A 22174-nucleotide genomic window follows, 5' to 3' on the forward strand; every position below is an offset into this window, starting at 1 on the left:
CCGTATACTCCGACTCCAATTTGGTGGTATGCCAGGCGAATGGAGGATTCGCGGCTCAATGTCCTAGAATGGCAAGGTATTTGGGAGTCCTACGGGCTTGGGCCTCGAAGTTCAACCAAATCCGATTCATCCATCTAAACCGTGGGGAGAACCGCCACGCCGATGCTCTGGCTTACGTGGCCGCCGCCATTCCAGGATCTGAGGAAAGGACAATCGAGATAAGGAAATTGAAAGCAGCCGAAACGAGGAGGAAAGGTTAGAGGTAATGATCACGATGGAGGGTGATGATGGATGGATGGGTCCGTTCAAGCAGTTCTTGGAGGGGGTCGATGTGAAAGACCCTAAAGAAAGGCGGAGATTGGAACAGGCGTCTCGGAGGTACACACTAATTCGAGGAGAATTATATCGAAGGGACTTCAACGGGCCTCTGTTGAAATGTTTGGGGCCGAAGCTGGCTCAAGAGGTGCTCAGTGAGCTGCATGAAGGAGACTGCGGGAGCCATTCAGCGGGCCGGACAACGGTACACAGGTTGTTAACACAAGGTTACTTTTGGCCGCACATGAAAAGAGACGCTGTAGAATTCGCCAGAAAGTGTGAGAAATGTCAAAGATTCTCTCAACTGATATGGGCCCCAGCCGAGCCGCTGCACTGTGTATCGAGTCCATGGCCATTTGCAATGTGGGCCCTCGACATAGTGGGGCCGCTGCCAACGGCCCGAGGTAAGAGGAGGTTTCTGTTGGTCGCGACAGACTACTTTACAAAGTGGATTGAAGCCGTGCCCCTGCAAGTAGTAAAGGAAGCCCAAGTAATCAAGTTCTTGTGGGAGAATATCATTTGCCGTTTCGGGTTGCCGTATGCTATCGTTGCAGATAATGGAACGCAGTTCATGGGATCGAGAGTTAAGAGCTTTCTGCAGGCCTATCATGTGAAGCAGGGATTCTCGGCCCCATACAATCCCGAGGGCAATGGGCAGGCGGAGTCCTCCAACAGGACCATACTAAACAATCTCAAGAGAAAGCTGGAAAGCAAGAAGGGGTCCTGGGCTGACGAGCTCAACCATGTACTATGGGCATATCGGACAACGCCGCGGACCACTACAATGGAGACCCCCTTTTCTTTAGCATATGGTGTTGAGGCCGTGATACCAACAGAACTGGTGGCAGCGACTACTAGAACCTCAGCCATCGAGGATGGATCAAACTGGGGCATCCTGGCCAAAGATATGAATCTAGCTGAAGAAAGAAGAGACACCGCGCGCATCCGACTAGAAGAGTACCATCGCCGCCTCCAACGGCAGTACAACAAGAAGGTGAAGCCTAGGAGCTTTAAGGTGGGAGACCAGGTACTGCGGCGGGTAACCCCCAACACCAAGAAGGTGAGTGAGGGAAAGCTGGGTCCAACATGGGAGGGGCCTTACGTGGTGATTGAGGTGGGTGGGTCGGGCACCTACAGATTGCGAACCTTGGAAGGGAGAGCGGTTGAAAAACCGTGGAATGTAAGGCTGCTAAAAAATTTCATGAGTAAATGTAATGGGAGTGGCTGTAAACCGCATGAGCTAGTTGTACATATATAAAACTTTAGCACTTTTGAGATGGTTAATGTCGCGTGAATTTTTACTGCCTTCAGAGTAGAGGGAACGGAAGGGGGGAGCCTTCCGAGGACGAGAGGTCTAAAACTCAGTTGGGGCAAAAAGAGTGCCCACGACGGGTGCGAGATCTCATGCGAGCCGGGGCGAGAGGAGTCGCCCCGGACAAGATATGAGATGCTGGCAAGGGGAAGCGAAGAGGCTCCCTCTATCCGCGGACAAGGGGTCCGACATGAGTAGAGGTCAAGGGCGGGGCCCCGACCTGAACATGGGGCAGAAGGAGCGAGGCTCCCGACCAAACGGGTGAAGACGACGATAGAGGATCATTATCGCTAAAGTCATGCAGATATCGGGTACCGACAAGGGCACTTGGGATTCACAAAGACAAAATATATGGTATATCCACAATCAGTTATTCTCAACCAGAGAGAGTAAAAATAAAACGAAATGTATCAAAAGTACTACAAATGGTAACAAAAGAAGCTTGGCCAGGGCACAAAACAGGCCATTTCAAGCAAAACACAATTAAACACTTTCATAGATTACTGACTCGGTGGCTTCCTCGAGGGCGGCATCCGCAGCAGCATCTATCACCCCGGCCACTATGACAGCGGCCTCATCGACCGCTGGAGCAGATTCCGGAAGTGGTACCGCCACCTCAGAAGGGGGTGCAGCGGTCGGGGCTTCAGGGAGAAGTCGCCCTTCTTTGACAAGCCGCTCATGCTCCTCCTTAATCTTTTTGGCCACTCTCTTGTCGGCCTGGGCACGGAAGTGATCCTGGAGCTCATCCATGTCGGTGTCGTGCTGCTTATGAAGCGTCGCCATTTCAGCCTGGTGCTTCGAGAGGAGGAGGCAGGCGGCGGTATCTTTGAGCTAGGAGGGTTTCCTTCTGGTTACTCAGGCGGTCATTAACCTTATCCATATAGGCGAGGTGGGCGGCCCAGCGATCTTCAAATTTCGCCCCCAGGCCCCGAGCTTCTCTATGTCCGCGACCTCATTTTTGCTCCAGCGGCAACGCCGCCGTCCAACTGGTCGATCCGGGCCCTTGCACCAAAAAGGCCTCGGATCATATAAGAGATGTCCAAGCTCATCTGAAAAGAAGTAACTGTAGTTAGAGCATTCAAGGGGAGGAAGGGAAAGACACCCAGTACAAGAGAGAGAGTACCTTCTCCCAACCAGTGTAAAAGGAGGTCCGGTGAGAGTCGAACGTTTCCTCATCAGCATAGGCCATGTCCCTGGGGAGATGAGACCTATAGAACAGAGAAGAGGCCACGGCGGCGTTGTCCAAGGCTGAATCGCGGATGTTGAGAGTGCGGTTTCGAACCTTGAAGGTGGGGCAGAAAGTAGGAATGGGTTCAGTGATCCCTCTTTCAGAGCGGGGGGGCCACTTCCTTCCCAGGCCGCTGCTCAACACGAGCGGGAGTAGCAGGTTGGTCGGTGGACTGATGGGCGGGGTCCTCTTCAGATGCAGAAGTCCACGGACGCTTAGACGCCGGAGGAGGGGAGGATTGAGTCTGCTGGTATGTAGGGGACGATTAACGGAGACATCCTCATCGTCCCGAAGTCATTTGTCGAAAAGCTTGCGCTTGTGGGCGCCCATGTCGGGATGAGGAGAAGTAGTGGAGAGCGAATGAGGAAAAGAGTATTGGTCTTCCCAAGTGGTCAGGGACCGGTAAGGGTGAGGGTCAACGGAATGAGGTGGGGAAGCGGAGGAGGAAGGAGGGGGACGGCGGATTGGTCGGTGGCGGGGGGAAGCTTTCTTGGTGTGGCCCTTCTTCTTGGGTGGGGGTGAATCCCGAGGCTTTCTCTCTTTGGGCGGTGGGGGGCGATAAAAAGGGAAACAATATTTTCCAATAAGCTTCAGTTGAGGATCGGAAAGGAGTGGAATGGCAGTGATAGGATCAATTCCTAGTACCGCGGACTGGGCCTGTCCCAGGTCGCGAATCTTCCGGAATGTGGTGGAAAAGAAATTGTCGTAGGGCTGCGACTTCGAGTCCGGATGCCAACCTGAAAAAGAAAACTGTCAAGTCAGAAGGGGGAGCAAAAAAGACCTACACCAAGGGATTAGTAGAGAGGCAGACTCACTGCTGGGGAGAAAAGCCAGGTGATTAAGGTTCAAGTCGGGAGGAAGATCCGCGGAGAGGAAGTTCCTAGAGATGTAAATGGGGTAATGGTGCCACAACTTGTCCGAGGAGGTGACACAGAGTATAAAATGTTGCTTTCTAGGTCGAACGCAGAAAGAGTGGTATCCCACGCTGACATCCTTGGTGCTCTTTTTTATATAAAATGAGCGATCATGTCGTGATCGTTATTTTGGGGACTTCGGACCGGTTGTAGTGGTTCGCAAGATACATAACCCTCCGAAATTGCCGATGCCTTGGAAAGGAGGGATGTTGAAGTGATTGCATACATCGATGTCAAGGCGGGTGGGGGCAAAGCGGAGGCCGGCTATAAATCCCCCACCGTGGCAACTAGGCGGCCGGCTTTATAGGGAACCAAAGGGGGGTAGTAGGTTAAAGCGCAGGGACATGCTCCAATATGACGTCGGGTGGTATGCCGTAAGCCGCCTTAACAGCTTCGAGATTAGGTCTGCGGCTGCGGGGCGGGGGCTGAGGAAGGGCAAAGGGGCGCCCAGAGGTGTCGGATGAGGAAGCCGCTGAGACGGGGAGGAGGACACTACAACAGAGGGGCCCTTTTGTAACGCACCCTTTTGCCACGCCAAAAAATTGTTGCTAAAACACATCTATTGCAACGCCATTTAGCATTGCTACATGTTTCTCGTTCCATGAGAGCCCACTTTACTTGTATTCACATATTGCGACGCCTAGACCGCGACAACTGCTTGTTTTTATGATATTTAGAAATAATAATAAATATTTTTTTGAGGGATTTTAACATTGGCAACGCAGATGGTGTTGCTACTGTACGTGGAATTATTTGCAACGCAGTATTCATTGCAATAAGTTTTTAACGATTTAATATTTAATTTTCTCAATATTTGGTATACATTTGTTGCGGTGAGGTTGGCATCACAATTGGGCTTTTTCACAGCCTAAATTTTGTCGCGGGCTTCTTTTTTGTTTTGCCTCCAACAAAATAACAAAATAGAAACGATATATTTAGCAAAAAAAAAAAAACCCCTAAAAACACTTCTTCTCTCCAACCGCTCCCTCCCCCCTTTACTTTCTTCGATATAAAAATTGTTATAGCTATGTAGCTTCAATCTTCCACCCTCGAATTAAGGTTAGTCTTCTTCCACCGAAAAAGATAATTTAGATAAGCTTTCTAGATTTCTCACGATATCTTTTTTCCTCATATTGCATATTAAAGTTCCAAGCTTTGAATTCGGTTTTAGGTTGCGGATTGGGGTTTTGATTGTAAGGCAATCGCCCACCACCATAATATTGTTGATTTTGAGTTTGGGTTTGTTGAAATTTGTGTTTTTTTTTTTCGATAAAAAATTATGTGATTTATTGTAGTGAATGGTGCGGCGTAGATGGTGCGGTTGACATCAAGTGTCACACACATGGAAAAACTTAATAATGTTTATTTATCTGGTTTAAGAGTTCACTCTACACCGCCAATTTCTTTGTTGCTTAGCTTCTAGCATTTGAAAATAATTCTCTATCAATGTTTAAAAGAGGTGTACTGCACCTCTTTTAAACCCAACAACCCCAAAAAGTAAATAAAGTGAAAACCCAAAGTGTGGTAGTCTGTCTTATTCCACCTTTTGTAGAGGTGTGACTGACCTTATTAGTCACCTTTTTATGTGGTAAGAGTGCTTTCCCCACTGAAGGGCCTGTTTTCAAACCTTTCCCATTCTGTCATTGTTGACAACATTCCGTTCAGCTAGTTTTCGTGTCACTGGATACACAGTCATATTATACTTGTCCGTATAAGTTGTATAAGTTGATGTTGCGCAATCATCTTGGAGGTACATGTCCAATATGTTTCTAAATTAGTTTTAATTTAGTTGTCTGGTCCCGAAACTTTGAAATTTATTGACATTTAGTTTCTTTAGTTGAAGGCATGCTGGGTGCATTGATACTTCTTTTGACGTGTATTGCTTCAATTTATTTGTATTGATGTTTCTTTGTAAGCCAATTCATGATTTTCATATTTTTTGGCTCTTTTATTATGGTTGACCTTTTCTGATTTTTCTTGTTTGCACCTTATTAAAGATCGGTTGTTCTTGGGCAGTTCATGCCTTTGGTTGGAAAAGACTGGTCACAAACAGGTGTTGCCCATCTGTTTTCAGCAATTAAGGTTTGTTTCATATTTCAGGAAATATTGTGCTTGAGTTTTCAGTACTTTTTGTCCACAGAAGGCAGTATTCATCTACTGTCCAGTGTAGCAGTTCATTAGTTCTTAATACATTGTTGGTTATTTGTCCAATACATCCCTCAATATATTGATAGGAGATACCTTGGAGTTCTTTGAGAAAAGTAACTCCTTCGGAGAAAGAGGAGTTTATTACTCTTCCAGTGTGTACTTTCACTAGATGGTTAAAGGAGATGATTACTAGAAATGAAGACTTCTTTTATATTACCTAATTGGTTAATATAGGACATTATATTTGTTGAACCTGTATCTTTTCTTGGGTTGCAGGAAAATGGTTATCAGTTGCTTTTCCTAAGTGCACGTGCTATTTCTCAAGCTTATCTCACTAGGCAGTTCCTTTTCAACCTTAAGCAGGTGATGCTTAGAGATATTTGCTCATTCAAGTTTCAAATCTAGACATTCAAGTCCTTGAGTGATTCAAATTTGAAATTCTCCATTGCTTAGTGTTTAAAGAAAATTACTATTTGCATATGCAGGATGGAAAGGCATTGCCTGATGGGCCGGTTGTCACTTAGATAACCAGTGCCATAGTTCCTTAGATATTGTATGACATTGATAAACCAAAAACAGTGTTTAGAATGGAAGATTGAAGGTTGTAAAACGACTCGAAGAGATAGGAAGCCGTCCCTACTTCCTATTAGCAATCGACAAGTTAGAACCCGAAAAAGAAAAGATACTAGAAATAGACAAGAGAACAGAACCTGAAAACCTACCTTGAATCCTTGATTAGAAATCTGTTACTGTTCAAATTTACATGTTGAACTGTCACAGGCACATGTCTACGTGCTTTTAGCATTAGTCTTCATGCGTTCAAGATGATATTTCATTTTGCATATGTTCTTTCATCTTGTCTTTATGCTTCTCCTGCATGCTTTGTCTCTCAAGCATATATGCATGCCTTTGACAAGTTTCATGGATACAAAGAGGTTAATCTTTCTTCCCTCATAGAATTTTGTATTTTTACTGATCTCATCTGAAAGTTTTGATCAAGTGCTAAGTATATTAGTTTTATCGAAAATCAATGTGAAGAATTAAACGTTAGGAAAAGTCTCTTTCCTCCAAATGTATATTACCTGTCTCCACATTTGCATTTGGCAAGTGCCTCATTTTTCCGTCATCTTCTTAGCTATAGATCACAAATTTTGTGTGCTTGAGGATGATAGGTGTAGAGTATATCTTGCTTTTGCAGATGTAGGAATTCAATATGGGGGGTTGGGGCATCTGGATCTGGGTCTAGAAGCAGTTGGACACCACGTGGGGATGAAGGGGGAATGAACAGTATGGGGTGTATTGGATATGAGGACAGCAAGTGGGTGGGTTTGGCATTTAGAAATCTTTTTCTTTCTATTGGTGATAACTTTATGACACAATTACATGTACAATTTAGTTCAAAATCTATTAGCTTTTGATTATTTTTGTCTTCTTATTTGATATGTACCTTCATGAATGTGATCGAGTTATAACTTTGATAAGTTCTTTCTAAGTTTTTGGCCATGGGCACCAATTTACGCATATAGGAGGTGCATAGTTTCACATGCATTGCCAACTTGAGTGTATATTAGGTTTATTAATGTTTCTAATAAATTTACTTAAGTAATTTTTTTTTTTATTTGTTGTGCCAGATTGGTTGCCAAAAGTAGTAGAATCAAGAAGAAGCTCCGAGTGAATGTTGTTCAAATTAGCATGCTATAGACATTATTTGTGGAATTTTAGTTTTGAATAATTCATCTAAATTTAGTTGAACGTTGTTAAGATTATGTGAGACGATGTTTTTTCGTAAAAAATATTTATGTGAATTCTTTAAGATCTTTTGTATTAATGATTTAGTAATGAAATTCATTTTGTTATGATTTGTGGTGAATTGTTATAGGGTTACTGTGTTCTATAAAAATTGTTTTGGGCAGGATTATGTAAATGGAAATGTACAGGTATATGTATAAATTGCACCATTTGCAATGCTAAATGCGTCCCAAATAAAGCACAGGAGTTTATAAAAGCTTTGATTCTACAGTAACGTACACTTTTTGCCACGCTTGGTGTGTGGCTAAATTTATGGACGTTTCCACGCCAAATATTCTGCTAAATATTTAAACTTTCGCAATATGTAGCCAAATATTTAAACTTTCCGCAACGAAAATAGTGTAGCAAAAGGTTTCCTTTTGCGACGCCTAGTTGTGCAGCTAAAGGTATCACTTTTGCAATGTCATTCTAGTTGTTATGTTTCTCTTTTTGCGACGCCAAATCGCAAATAGTTTGAAAAAAATTTGAAATTAATTTAATTTTCATAAATGAAGTAGCAACGGAATTAGTGGATTAGCAGCGCCCACTGGCGTTGCAACAAACTAGAAACATTTGCCACGCCACCTTTGGTGTTGCATTTGAGCATTTGAGACGCATTTTTTAGCAACGCCTTTGCAACGCCATCTTGTGCGTTGCGGCAGATCTTTTGCCACGCTCAAAGGCACCTTTAGCGATGGGGTATGGCGCTGCTAAATACATGTTCTGTTGTAGTGGGATGAGGTGTCGGATCTGGAAGCCGACATCGAGGTCAGGGAAGAAGTTACACAGACAAGACCAGTTGGAGAGAGAAGAAGCTGAACAGTCTCAAATTCAAGAGAGAAACACGCAATATAGCAAATAATGGATTAAAGAGGAAAAGGGACCAACCTGAGGGAAGGGAGGAGCAGCAGGAACAAAACCCTCCACAAAAGAAAACAGGAAGGACAGCCGCGCGCGTGACCGGAGTAGTTAACCAGGGGGAAGAGTAGAGAGAAAGGGAGAGCAGCTAGGAAAAAAAAATGAAAAACTGAATGGAAGAAGGAAAGAATTGAGCGGGCCTTTTATAAGAGGAAGGGGCAAAAGAGTAATTGGAGGGGGCTGAAATCGAGGCAACACTAAAAGGGATCAGTCAGGGATTGACGCGTGGGTGTGCAAGAAACGAGGGGACGCAGGTTATAATTGCGATGGGACTCGTGAGTCCAGCGATGAAAAAGAATCTTTGGGAACCGCGGAGGGAAACGTGACGTCATGGACTCTCGACTCCCCGATCACCAAATGGTCGCGGACTCGAGAGGGGGCATCTGTAGTGGTAGTATGGGGGCCCGAAGGATCAAAGGGAGGATGCGCCCGAGTCAACGAAAGATAGCATGCCGCGGAGTACTGGATCAATGCTAAGTCACGTGGTCGCAGTACGGAAACCCTACACGCGGAGAGAAGGAGACCGCGAGATGGAGGGACAGGTGGAGGGCCCGGATGAAGAAAGGAACCGATATAAAGAGAAAGTGAAGAGAAGAAAAAAGGGGAGAGGCAGCCATCAGAGAAGGAGAGGAATAGTGTCTGAAGGTTGGAGAAATAGTGAGAATAGAATTTGAGTTGTAACAAGTGCCTAAGAGCTAGGGGATAGTGCTTGTAATATAAAAAGGGGTTGTAACATTACGTCTATCTTGAAACTCTGAATTTCCATCAATTGCAGCTACATTAGGAAAATGCGGCTATGTTTTGTTAAATCTCACGTTACCTAAAGGCTCTTCAAGATATTTGACATTTGGGAAAATTTAGCTAGAAAGTACGAAGAAACGTAAAAAAATATACGGTAATATCGACAAATAAGAATTATCAGTGAAATTATGGTATTTCGGTGATTTAGATATACAACTAATTTGGCAGTACGATATTCCATCCACCGAAACACATAACTAGCTAGTAACGACGACCAGTCAACTGGATTATCGCGTATCGGTGTAGACAACATATAAAATTCACTTCGAAAGCTCTTATTTCCCTCTCTTGCTTTAGTTCTCAATAACCCTTTCAACTGTGGTTTCCTGATGTTAAATAGCGTTTAATTCTCAAGGCCTCTTCGTGTTCTTGATGTAATTAGATCGGGGTACGTGTTTGATTCTAAATTTCTTGTATAGAACTGGCATTTGGGTGGGTCAGATTAACAAATCCCATCCAGTTCTTAATTGAATTTGGACGGGCTCAAGAATGCATATGTAACAATAAATATTGAATTTTTAGACCTTGAATGAATTAATTTATACATAACCTCAAATGTAAAAGAATGATTTCTCTTTTACAATGTACGTGATCACACATCATGAATCGATGCAGGACAAGTATGACATATTAAGTGTAATTAATTTGAAAGAAAACAGTGAGATTTTCCATGTTATTGAACCTAAGGATTCCGGATAATGCATGACATCACTTAAACCAAATGTTGTTTACTGTACTGGACAATTGGAACCGGTTTTTGGGTATTGTATTAGGATTTAGCCATTTAGGAACCGGGCTAGGACTCGCAAAATGCCCAGATTGAATCAAATGAACACATATCGATTGTCAAATTTCGGAATTTAAAAAAAATTATCAGGGCGGGTTTTAAAAAACAGTTTAAGAATCTCGTCTCAAACCCGTCTGATTAGGTATCAGGATTTTGAATCCCGAACAAGTTGGGCCAATGTCTTAGTTCCGTTATTCCTCCTTGTATATAAAAATGTTGTTCTCAATTTAAAAACACAACACTAAAACACATCTCACACACACACACACCCCCACCACCACCATACACACACACATTCTAATTCAGTCAGGGAACGTGTTGGGAGATTCATCTTCGGATGAAGAAAATGAGCACAAGCCTTATGTCTCTATAGTCAGGGATGAAGTTAGGATTCTAAGCCAGATTATGTGCACACCCCATCCCACTCCCCAAAAAAAAAAATATGCAATTTTTATTTTTATTTTTTTTGTCAGAAAGTCTAAACAATAAATATCAACAAAATTATGCATTTATTTCAATTCACAAAACTAGAATGCGTTGACTACTAAGAATTTAATATGGACTGATGAAGTAACTACTTAAGTACTTAAACCATTAATTGATATTACTATGTCTATATGTATCTACATAATCTAGTCAACAAGTCTATAACAATTCAACAAATTGTTAATTTCCTATAATGCTATAAATCTCTATGCTATCAATATCGGATTAATCGGCCGATTAATCGCGTATCGCTTGTAAACTGATTAGTTTTTACCGATTTTTTTACTAGGTAGGAGGATATTTATGAAGATTGCGATGAAAGATGATGAGATATATTTTAGAGTTTGTACTGACTGTGTCAGAATTTGTTGTATTGAAATGATGGAGGAGAATAGAGAGGGAAGTGAAGCTCGACGAGAACGAGAACCAAGTACAGAAGTCAAGATTTGAGAGACGCCTTAGAAGATCACCCATGCTAGCAGAAGCAGCAACATTATCACCAGCAATACAATCAGCAACACCAACACCAACACCAGTAGGGCCATCTAGGCATCAAGTTAAAGAGGTTGTGTTGGCTCTAAATGCTGCTGGTGTATGCATGACGAGCATGACAAAGAAGAGGTTGTGTTGATTGATGAAGTGTTGTTGTGGTGTTCTAGGTTTAGTTTTTGTGTGTTAAATTTGTTTTAATTTCACAGTCAAATATGTCATGTTTAGTTTTTGTGCAAGTGTCATGTTTTGTTTTTGTGTGTCATGTTTGTTTCGTTTATGCAATAGGGTTTATGTGAACTGGTTTCGTGGAGAAGAAGAAGTTGTGAATTTGGTTAATTTCTTTTTTCAGTTTTAAGGAAAAAAAAAAACGTGTTTCTCACATGCTTTATTAATGCCACCTAATGAAATGAACGAACACGTTGTGTATTCCGGTGGCCACATCAGCATTGACCGACTGGAATTGAGTCATAGTTTAAAAGTGCAAAAAAACTAATTGTACAGAGTACTGCTATAACACCCCTATTTTTATTCTCCTTTTTAATTAAATATATATAAAGTTAAATAATAATAATAATAATAATAATAGATAAAAATAAAAAGGATAAATATTAGAAAGAGATAAGGTAAAGAGGATAAACCCCATTCCCTATTTTAAGGGGTTTTTGAAAAAAATGTGTTTACACAGGAGTTTACATGGAGAGTTTTAAACAGGGAGAGAGAGAGTTTTACACAGAGTGGAAAAAGGAGAGAATGGCGAAGATTATTGTGATTGCTTTCTGATGATTGTTACGGGGCGTTATTCGTTCTCAAATTTTTATTCCTTCACGCCACTCGTAAACATAACAGAGGTGAGTAGATATTTTGTATACGTGTAAATTTCTACGTGACTAGCGATGAAACATGATATTTATAGACTGTCGTGAATATATATATTATGTTGGATGATTATATATTGTCGTGTCTGTCGATTTTAATTAGTATACTTATGATTTATTATCATCACAAATAAATACAGACAATTTCAGAGAAACAATTTTAGATCTCGTTAAATTCATGAAGTTAATGTATCATTTGTTTTTCTTAAAATTCTCTTTAAGGGATTTGAATGTAATTCCTTTGTTATTCGATTTAACTGCCGTCAATCTATGTAGATGTATATTTATTATTTGGGTTACAATACTATGTGATGAACTGCCGGTAGCTTACTGTCGGGTTATTTGTTTGGGTTGTTGGTTTCTGTTGGTTGGTTGTTGTTTGAATTGGATATTGTGGGTTAATGGTTTGGGTGTTGTTGAAGCTTGAATGGGTTGTTAATGGCGTCGAGATTGAATTTTTGAGGAGTGGTGGAATTGGGTTTTGGTTTTGGCAAAATGTTGGGTTTTTGAGGAGAATCAAAACCGAATGGTTTTGGTGTGGTGGGGAGTGAGAGTGGTGGTGGCTGATTTCGGTGGAGGTGGCGAGCTGTGAGGAAGAAGAAGAAGAAGGTAGCGATGCTGCACCCTGTTTTTGTTGGGCTTGGGCCGAATTTGAATGGTGGGCTTGAGTTGTTTTATAAACTTTTGGGCTTAAGTAGTTTGTGGTTTTGGGTCTTGAGTTGTTGGGCTGGTTTATATTATTTTTGTGGGCTGGGTCCTTTTTATTTTAAGTGGACCAGATTCTATTAGTTTAGATGGGCTTTGGATTAGAGTTTGTTTTGGGCTGAATCTGTGTCTGGTTTGGAATCGAGTTTTCACCTAGTTCGGGTCAGATTCAAACTCTCGCCAAAACATGAAAAAATGAGTTTTCTGAGTTTTCTTTCCAACCCAATTGGCCTTGTCGCATTACGAGGTCTGTGGTGGTAGATATGATGTCTGAAAGTTTGGTTGACAGAAAATAGTGCGTCAGTAATCAGCTTCTGCGCAGTGTGTTCAAGTCCAGTTTTAATTTAGTTAGAGTTTGAACTAGATTTTTATGAAAACATGAAAAAGTAAGATTTGGAAGTCTGCTTTCTATTCCAATTGGGCTCATTGCATTCCAAGGTCTGTGGAATTAATTATGGTATTTGGAAGTTTGACTGGCAGAAAATAGTGTGTCAGAAATCAGTTTCTACGCACTGTGTTCGAGCCTAGTTTTGGCACTTTTAGAATGAGATTGAGTATTTTTGTAAAACATAAGAAAGTAAGTTCTGTGTGTTATATTTTTAACGCAAAAATCCTCAATGCATTTGGACACCTATGGAAAGTGTTGTGTCATTCAGAAGATAGTCTGTCAGAAATCTAGTTTGCTAAAAATTAGGATTTTTACCAACTTTGAACTATTTTTACTCCGAGATAGAATAACATTGGGACTTCGAGTTCTACATGAAAAATAAAGTATACCTATCTTAGTTTTCAAATAATCAAGTGGGGTATCATTTGGATGGCTATAGGAAACGTTATTGTTTTGGTAAGTTAACTAGATAACCTACCATGTTTTCTTTTTAAAGGAGCTTTAGTTAATTTTTCTTATTGTAATGAGATAAATAATTTTACTCCGCCATACGAGTGTCTTGAATCTTGATTGTTTAATTTCACATTTTTATTATATTCCAAGTACAATTGTTATATATACACTAAATGTTAATATAGATTTATGTTATCTCACGTGACATGTTACATTAAATTTTGTGTTTAATAGATATATATACAACCCGTCTCCTAAAAGGACCTTAAATAAGTACCAAATCTAAAACACCCACAACTTCACCTACAAAATGATTTAAACCCTAATCTTTTGTGCATATGATCTGCTAACTATAAAGAACATCTCTACAAAAATTCAACTCGTTTGACAATTTTTAACACTGGCAAAAGATGAATGCAAAAACTATACATTTCTGGACCTTTTATATATATATATATATATATATATATATATATATATATTCAAAAGTGGAAAACAATTTTATCTAAGTTAGAGGATATCAAACGAGTTGAATTTTTGTAGAGATGTTCTTTATGGTTAGTAGATCATATGCACAAAAGATTAGGGTTTAAATCATTTTGTAGGTGAAGTTGTGGGTGTTTTAGATTTGGTCCTTATTTAAGGTCCTTTTAGGAGCTATATATATATATATATATATATATATATATATATATATATATATATATATATATATATATATATATATATATATAAAATTGAGGAATGAAAGGGAAATGAAGTGTGCAACCTTAAAACATGAATTCTTATTGTTCTTTGACTTTGACTATGTGGCTGATAAGAACTACGAAGGCTTGATTCCAATCTTGAAAGATTTGGATACGTAGACAACTTTGAGCAAAAGTGCAGCCACTATATTATATATTAGTTATTAGTTATTAGTTATTGTGATAACTATATGTGAAAAATGTTAGTACTTAATTGTGTACGTGATTGTGGTTGTTTAAAATGTATTCACGAGACAATTAAATAATGCGTTATTCTTGATTAAACCTTTTGATATCTATGATTTATATAATTGATATCGAGGTGAGTTGATTAGTTATTGTGTTTGGAATCTTTAGTAATGAATTATTGTTTGAGACGATGTTTGTTTTTTAATAAAAATATTATAATAAATGAGAACTCTTGAGTGTTAAAATTCGGTGTAAAAGTGTCCGGTGAAAATTTAATGTGTCTCCCACATCTTTAGATCTCTCCACGCCTCTTTGATGAAAAGAAATAAAAGAAAATATTTATGACTAATGATGTCATGTGAAAAGCCACCTTAGAGAGGAACTAAGGCATTCGCCTTGCGGGTGTGCTATATTCTTTGAGTGTATGGGAATGTAGGTCTGAATTCCTTGAATGTGGCAGGAATGACCTAAGGTATTCATTGAATGTGCCATGAATGACCTGTTAGTGTTATGATGGGTATTCCTTAAATGTGGTGGGAATGACCTAAGGTATTCATTGAATGTGCCATGAATGGCCTATTAGTGTTATGATGAGTATTCCGTGAATGTGGCAGGAATGACCTAAGGTATTCATTGACTGTGCCATAAATGACCTGTTAGTGTTATGATGGGTATTCCTTGAATGTGGTGGGAATGACTCAAGGTATTCATTGAATGTGCCATGAATGACCTAATATTTTATTATGCCCAAAAGAGGCTTTGTGTATGTGTATGGAAAGCCCAGAGATGGCTGTGACTCACAAATTACGAGTTTACAAGATGAAAATATGTTTCCTAAAGGCGATATCCCCGCTTGGGACATATGTCTTGTAGGGGTACTCGGTGTGAGTGAGGCATACGGATATGTGTGATTTGGCAAATGTGTGAAGTGCAAATCGTGGAGTAGAAACTAAAGGTTGGGCTGTGTCTTTTAATAAATGAGTCAACGAGATAATTAATAAGCAAAGTAAAATATTGATTTTACGTGTGATGGAGTTATTGCATATGATATATATGATTTCTTATGAGAAATGTTTATGTGGTTTGTGTGAGTGAGTTTGTTTTTCCTCGTTGTACTCACGAGGGATGAATGTACTCCCTGGTTGTGACTTTTTCCTCGTTATCATAAGTAGACGAGTGATATTAAAATAAAACATTGATTTTACGTGTGACTGAGTTATTGCATATGAACATTTATGTATTATGATGTACATGATTTCTTATGAGAAATATATATATGGTTTGTGTGAGTTGATATTCACAAGGGATGAATGTACTCTCTGGTTGTGATATTTTCCTCGTTCTCATAAGTAGACGAGTGATTTTTAAGAAAAATATTAACTTTAAGTATGAGTGAGTTGTTGGATATGATTGGTGATATATTATGATATGATGCTTATAATTTCTTACGAAAGAATGTAAATATGGTTAGCGTGATATGATAGATATGGTGGTGTAATATGAATGTTAGTTAATATTGGTGGTATATTATGATATGATGGATATGGTGGTGTGATATGAATGTTAATTAATATTGGTGATATATTATGATATAATGGATATGGTGGTGTGACATGGATATTAATATTGGCGATATATTATGTCAGATTATATATACTCATGATGGTTGCAGTGAGAGTGAAATAAATGTATACTCTAAATGATTATGTTTGGGAAATCTAACTTTGTTTTGCAGGAGGGTAAAACTTATTAATTTTTTATGCAGAGACGTTGTCTTGCCCTAAGACGACGTGTTGGCTTAAAGGTAAAGTGTATCAAACTCATATTTAAATAAGTTATCATATGTGTATGTAATAAGTTGAATGTAAGTGGAAATTATATTGTGAGTTATTTTGGAAAATTAGCATGATGAATACTGTTATATGAGATTTCTTGGAAATGTATATTGGGGGTTGAAATTTTACTTGGGAAGAAACTGCATGCCGTTTTGAGAATATGGAACTAACTTGTTTTCCAAGTTGGAATGATTGTAATAGTGTATTCCTTCATTTGAAATATTGAACATATTGTTTTTATATTTTTAGTTTTACTCATACCAGCAAATTCAATTTGCTGACCCATGTTTACTTTGTTTTGCAATGTGGGTGTGTTCTTGGAAACATAGATGGTGGAGTGCAGTGGATGAGGACACGTGATTTGGATTTGCTCTTGGAGTCTTATGGTTTAAGTTTTCTGAAGTGGAAAGTTTTGATTTAGAACAGATGTAATAGAGTTGGTTAGTTTTTTTTATTCGTGAATGAAGAGTTGTTATTTTGATCTAGTTTGATCTCAGATATTTAATATTGTGTTTCATAATGGGTTATTAGGGTTTCGTTTCATCCCGAGTTTTCAGATGATTGAATAGGGTGAGGATTGAGATATTTATATCTTGGATAATTCCCTATTTTAAATTTTCTGGAAATTTGGGGTGTGACAACTGCAGTGCAAAAAAAAAAAAAAAGTAAATTATCTAAATTGCAAAAACATGTATAGTATGTTGTACATTATACCCGTTAAGTGTTAGACATAAACCCCCATTCTGTTTTATCCCCATCACACCAAACTTAATACTTTAACTGCCCTTCCCCAACTTGAACACCTTGCATTAATATGAAGACTATCAATTTTTTTACACCAATATGCAAACTTCCTCCTGATAGCAGTAAGTCTCAAAAAGTCTCTACACTCATATTTATCTCTCCATATCTGCCCAACATACAAACCAGTTGCTTCTCTAGTTGATTTAACCCCATCATCTGTAGGTATCTCATAAGTACTTTGTAAAAACTTTGCTGTGTTCATCATCATCGTTGACTTTGTTCGCTTCATTATCGTCATCTGACTGAGCATCTTCTTCATTATTATCTTCTAATTCAGTCCAATCCTCATCACCTTCTTTTTCAAGCACATATTCCTCGTCAGATGAAGAGGCGCTATAGTATTCTTGTTCAACATCTATTTGATCCACATCAAATGTTCTTACCGTCCTTGATTTTAGAAGACCAATTGCAAACAATGATGTGTAATTGCTTAGAAGATGTATTAGACTAATAGTACCAATTAACTTAATTTTAATCAAAAGTTTTACCTTGCCCTGCATCAGTGTCAAGTTCAGTGTTGTCAATTTCACCTGAATGTCCTCCAAAGTTGAACTCTTGATAGGCTTTGACAAAGAAATGAAGAGAACTTGGTTAAAATAGACATATAACATTATAACAACTAAAGGAAGAAACAAGTGTAGGTTCACTGTGCTCACCTTCAAAATGAATAGTTGGAGGAGAACTACCGTCTTCTTCAATCCCAACTTCAACATTTAGTCCTTTTTTTAAAGGTTGTTTGTCTCTTACTCCAACATGGTCCCCCCCATGTGCATGACTAGTCCTTTTTGCAGGTGTTGTGCTCTTAGGTGTCTTATTTTGTTTCTTCGTTGACAGTAAAGGTTGTGGAGTACTAGAAGGAATAACTACCTCATTATCAGAAGATAGATAAAACAATAGGCTCCATTTCCACCTCATCAGCAACCATAAAATCCACGTACAAGTGAGTAAAACCATGCCCATCTATAGTAGCTTTTCTCCACATGTAAAATAAATCTCCATCAGACATTATTTTTCTCCTCAAGTCACCATCAAGCCAAATGATTCCAACAACATGCTTTGATGGACAAAGAATAACATCAGTAAGCCAACTAACAAGATCAAGTAAATTTGCTCGATCGCCATAAATTTTTTCTGAATCTACAACATTCACACATTTGTAAGCACTTTGCTTCCAAACACCACCATAGTGACACCTAAACTCTTTATAACCACCCATATCTATGTACAAAGACAAAATAAGATGTGAAAAACATAAAACTAATAATGCAGTTAACAAGGAGGGTTAAATATTGAAATTTTGTTAAAACATGAAAAACCTTAACATAAAAGAAGAGAAAATGTGACAATATTTTTGAAGAACGAATAACATACCTTCAAAGGAGAAAATGCCAAGATGATGTGATGGAGAGGAAGAATGATGGGAACTCAGAGCTTGTGCAATTGGAGTTTCTTTTTTTCTTTTTCATTTTTTTTTCCATCTAAAAACAACTTTTGTGTCATAGCTTACACTAAACACAACAAGGACAGTTAGGGTATTAAGTAAAATATTAATGTTGGTGTGATGGGGAGAAAACATAATGGGGGTTTATGTCTAAGGTATCATACAATAGGGGGTTTAGTCTAAACATGCATATACAATAGGGGTTTAGTCTAATTAACCCAGAAAACTATAAAAGATTAACATTGAAAGTAAAAATTACTATGTTTTGTTTTGTTTTTTTTAAGTGGAAATTTTATTGATAATGATAACGAGTTTTACAAATAATTAGGACAAGTGTGCAACAAGCTGTGCTGCAAATTCTTTTTGAATTTATTTTTTTTTGGGTTGAGGTCTGACGCTTGAGAGTGAAAGAAAGGAGTGAGAGCTTACGAGTTTGTTATGGGTGATTAGAATTATACAAACTAACCGGTTGGGCTTTGGGTCTTTGACTATTTGTTTTAGTCTCATTAACTCATTAAACATTCAAAGACACATTTATCAATTTTTAATGGTGTTGGACTCAAAATAAATGATAAATGATAATTTTGTAAAGGCAAAAAGAGAAGTAAAAAAAAAATGTTGGTTTATTAGTCTTTTTTCATACTATTTTTTTTGTAGTACACTTAACTGGTTTTATTAACAAGCTTAACATGCAACTATGATTGTCACTATATTGATATGATCATGCAACTATTTTTGGGGTTCTCTTTTTAGTATAGTTTGTTAGTGTATTGATTAATTATGTAATGAAAAGTGTACAAATCTGTACTATTCTTATGATATACGATTCATTGAAGATGGACAATGTAATTGGTTGATCTTAGTATCTTACTATCTAGTAAAGAAGTTGGTATTGTGCAGATGTAAACAGGTCAAAAGGAGAGAACACCTGGTATTTTCTTAACAGCAAGGGAGCGATAGACAAAGTCGTACCGAGCTGAAAGGAAAAGCACATACGTATTAGTGAAGACAAGGAGCAAGATGAAAAGAGCACTCAACACTCGACGCAAAAAAATTCTATTGCTTAAGGTAAAAATAGTGCTGGTGGAGGGCTGAAGCAAAAGGTCTACTCTAAGGAGGGACAATATAATACCCCGTTTTATTTTATATATTTATTAGTACAATAATAATAATAATAATAATAATAATAATAATAATAATAATAATAATAGATGAAAATAAAAAAGAATAAAGATTAGAAAGAGATATGGTAAAGAGGATAAACCCCATTCCCTATTTTCGGGGGTTTTCAAAAAAAGGGAAACAAATATACGAGTTTGAATGGAGAAAGAGTTTTACAGAGAGAAAAAAAAAAAAAAAAGTTCATAGTTTTTTTGTTCCTAATATACTATTTAAAATTGTTATGAAACTTCTTTCACTGCTCATTATTTTATGTTCGTTCTGCTTATTCTACATGCTGTTGAATATGGAATGATCATCCTTGTCGAAATTTTAAATTGATTTGTATGGTTTATCAACTGCCTATTATCATTTAAATCATTTAAATTGTTATAAATTGTTAATGGTGGATATAAGTGGTTGTTTTGTTGCCTGTTAAATTCTTTGGATGATCATTTGGGTTGTTGTTTGAATTGAACATAGTGACTATTGGGTTGGTGATTTGGGTGGTATTTTGTGTTGAGTGGATACTGCGAGTGGTATTGTTGAAGCTCTGAAAGAGTCGAACTCGATTTTGGGAAAGTGAGGGTAATTGAGTTTTGATAATAGCATAATGCGGGGTTTTTATCAGTGACCAAAACTAAATTGTTGCGGTGGTGTTTGGTGGTTGGTAGAGGTGCTATTGAAGCTCCGAACGTCGTTAATGGTGTCGAAATTGGTTTTTTTTAGTGAGGGAATTGAGTTTTTGTTATGTTAAAAGTTTGGGTTTTTCGTGGGGAGTAAAATCGGTGGGTTTAGAGGGGAGAAAGTTTGGTGGTTGGTGGTGGCTGATCAGTGGAAGTTTGATCGAGGTGTTGAGGAGGAAAGAGGTAGAAGACGACCTGAAGTTGGGCTTGGGCTCTAAAGTCCTTTGAGTTGGGCTTGGGCCTAGTTATTAAACTTTTGGGTTTAAGTTTAGTTTATGGTTTTTGGCCTTGAGTTGTTGGGCTGGTTTATATTATTTTTTTTATGGGTTGGGTCCTTTTTATTTTAAGTGGACTGGATTCTATTAATTCAGATGGGCTTTCGTTAGAGTTTGTTTTTAGGCCGAATCTATTCTAGTTAGGCTTGGTCTAGTTATAAGGGCCGGTTATTAACTTTGTGTGGGCTGGGCCTTTATCATATTAAGTGTTTTTATGTGGATCTATTTAAGTTGTCATGGGTCGGGGTTTTTGTTTCAGACTTTTGGGCTTTACTCTTTAGTTATCTTTTGTGTTTAGTCTTTGGCTTTGGTTAGTTGGGTCTGAACTATGGCTATGACCATGAGCCATGACCCTAACCATGAACCATGGCTATGACCATGAGCCATGACCTTAACTATGAACCATGGCTATGACCATGACTCTGTTGACTATGAAAATGATCTGTTGACCGCGACTAGGACTGTTGACTGTTGATCGTTGATTTTGACTTGTTGACTGTTGACTTTGACTATTGACCGCTGACTTTTTGAATGTTGACTTTTCGGACTTTTGACATATTGAACTTTGTGGACCAATCCAATAATAGGATGTCGTTGTCGAAACTTGTATAAACATGTTTATCATTCTCTAATAAAGATTCCGCGTGGTATTATGCAAATATATATATATATATATATATATATATATAATATTTGTCACTGATAGATTTTGACTTTGATTATGTGGCTGATAAGAACTATGTGCCTATATATCTAAATCTTGAAAGATTTAGATATATAGGCAGCTTTGAGCAAAAGTGCAGCCACTATATTGTATATTATATAGTAGTGCAGCCACTATATTGTGATAATTATATATGTACAATGTTAGTACTTAATTGTGTACGTGCTTGTGGTGGTTTAAAAGGTATTTGCGAGGCATTTAATTAACGTGTTAATCATAATTGAGAATCAGGATATCTATGATTTATATAATGGATAATGAGGTAATTTGATTGGTTATTGTATTTAGAATCTTTATTAATGATTCTACTATGTGAGAAGATGTTTATTTTATGATGAAAATATTATAATAAATGATAGCTCTTGTGTGTTAACAAGTGTTGTAAAAAGTCTTGTGAAAAATTAATGTGTCGCCCACATCTTTAGATCTGTCAACACCTCTTTGATGAAAAGAAAAGAAATGAAATGTTTATGACTAATGATGTCATGTGAAAAGCCGCCTTAGAGAGGAACTAAGACATTCGCCTTGCGGGTGGGTTGGATTCCTTGAGTGTACGAGAATGTAGGTCTGGATTTCTTGAATGTAGCGGGAATGAACTAAGGTATTCATTGAATGTGCCATGAATGACCTGTTAGTGTTATGATGGGTATTCCTTGAATGTGGTGGGAATGACCCAAAGTATTCGTTGAATGTGCCATGAATAACC

At 38.3% G+C, this 22174-nt stretch overlaps 2 long non-coding RNA genes across 4 annotated transcripts; one reads left to right on the forward strand and one right to left on the reverse strand.

Annotated features, from left to right (window-relative positions):
* The first annotated feature begins 4679 nt into the window (after window positions 1-4679).
* On the forward strand, window positions 4680-7776 carry LOC147511922 (uncharacterized). Of its 3 annotated transcripts, XR_015217103.1 has the most exons (5): window positions 4680-4828; window positions 5767-5851; window positions 6194-6280; window positions 7116-7239; window positions 7549-7776. It is a non-coding gene; the product is annotated as an uncharacterized LOC147511922 (long non-coding RNA). The 3 variants fall into 3 exon arrangements; XR_015217104.1 differs by lacking the exon at window positions 7116-7239; XR_015217102.1 differs by lacking the exons at window positions 7116-7239; window positions 7549-7776 and adding an exon at window positions 6403-6724.
* A 9277-nt stretch (window positions 7777-17053) lies between these two features.
* On the reverse strand, window positions 17054-17759 carry LOC147511923 (uncharacterized). The gene is made up of 2 exons (XR_015217105.1): window positions 17673-17759; window positions 17054-17571 (listed from the first exon to the last, which is right to left on the reverse strand). It is a non-coding gene; the product is annotated as an uncharacterized LOC147511923 (long non-coding RNA).
* Between the last annotated feature and the right edge of the window lie 4415 nt (window positions 17760-22174).

Source organism: Coptis chinensis, chromosome 3 (assembly GCF_015680905.1).
Source record: "Coptis chinensis isolate HL-2020 chromosome 3, ASM1568090v1, whole genome shotgun sequence".
NCBI classification, from domain to species: domain Eukaryota; kingdom Viridiplantae; phylum Streptophyta; class Magnoliopsida; order Ranunculales; family Ranunculaceae; genus Coptis; species Coptis chinensis.